This window comes from Opisthorchis viverrini (genome assembly GCF_000715545.1).
Source record: "Opisthorchis viverrini unplaced genomic scaffold opera_v5_101, whole genome shotgun sequence".
NCBI lineage: Eukaryota > Metazoa > Platyhelminthes > Trematoda > Opisthorchiida > Opisthorchiidae > Opisthorchis > Opisthorchis viverrini.
In genome coordinates, this window is record NW_008751757.1 from 81,101 (window position 1) to 82,370 (window position 1,270).

Here is a 1,270-nt window from a genome sequence, read left to right on the forward strand (position 1 = left end):
ATGGACAATCATCGAGAAAGAACAGCGTGATTCTGGATAAAAGGTACAGAGCACTGGAAAACGCAGAGTTTCCCAAGTTCCAGCGCGGAATGGCGCGTTTTTTCGCGGCCTGTCCCTGCTTCTAAAGCAACGCGTTTATCCAATAATTTGCGAATTCTTAGTAGAATCTGACGCCTCACGCTGCAGCGTACCATTCAAAGGGGTTCCAATTTCAATCTATCTACAATCCTCTACCGGTCCGGTCAGTCAATTATGGCTGAGTTGCCAAAACAATCTGCGGCCATTTTGAAAAGATGCGCAACTCACTGCAATTCTCATTTTGTGTTTGTAAAAAATAAACAGACGTGTGCTCATGCATCGATCTGTGCGTGTATCCCCGAAAGAATGCTAGCTTCTATCGATTGATTGGTGACTTTTGTTTTTCTATTCACGCGGATGATGGCATGATGTGAGCCACGTGTGATTAGGATATCAGAGCACGCGTAGAAAGCGCGAATCAACACCAACAATAAAAGTCATTCTATTCTCCCCCATAACGTGTTGGATGCGAGGCTTTTATATGTACTGGTCGTATTGGGGGATTGAGAATCACAGTTGCTCTAGGATACTATTCACAACCTTTCAAGTAAGTTTCTATAGATGCATCGTTTGTCCTGCTTTTCAAGGTCATTTTGTGGCGTTAGCGTGACAGGAAATCGATGAGTCATAACGCCCGGCCTGCGCTGGTTTCACAATATAGCAGTTAGGATTGACATCGGACTAAATAGTGGAAAATGTTGGTAGCGTAGATGGTCGTTGGTTTATTCGCTGAGTCGGACAGTTTGATTGCAAACGTCTCATCACCAACTGAGGTGACATCATCAGGGCGTTTTTTAGGGAGCGTTGTGGAGCGATGTACACCAACCCATCGCTACGTTGACAGGCTCGTGAAAATTCATTTGAGGTTTCATGCTGCGAGTGAAGCCAATCTGTGCCAAAAATTATTGATCCGAGAGGGCCACGCAGGCTGACATACAGCTGACAGATGAGTGGACCCAGGCATCAAAAAGGAACAAAGTTGCTTGGTCTGGATACCACGTACATACAGGCGCTACATATCAGTCGGGATGGCTGTAATTTCAAAAGTAAGACGCTGTTATCGTTTCAGAAGAGCTTGGTAAACAATCGGTAGTTTTATTTGGGCAACGTCTCGGTTTTGACACAAAAGCTTCATCAGACCAAGTGAGCAGGTCACTAAATTGGCCAGGTTATAAGACAGACGGGGAACCAA

At 45.0% G+C, this 1,270-nt stretch overlaps 1 protein-coding gene across 1 annotated transcript in view; it reads left to right on the top strand.

The window, feature by feature from the left end:
- Window positions 1-502: 502 nt before the first annotated feature.
- T265_05385 (hypothetical protein) overlaps window positions 503-1,270 on the top strand; it is a gene marked incomplete at both ends in the record, with an annotated part of 113,358 nt that continues 112,590 nt past the window's right edge. Inside the window, one exon of the mRNA XM_009170383.1 lies at window positions 503-625. The remainder of the gene's footprint in view (window positions 626-1,270) is intronic.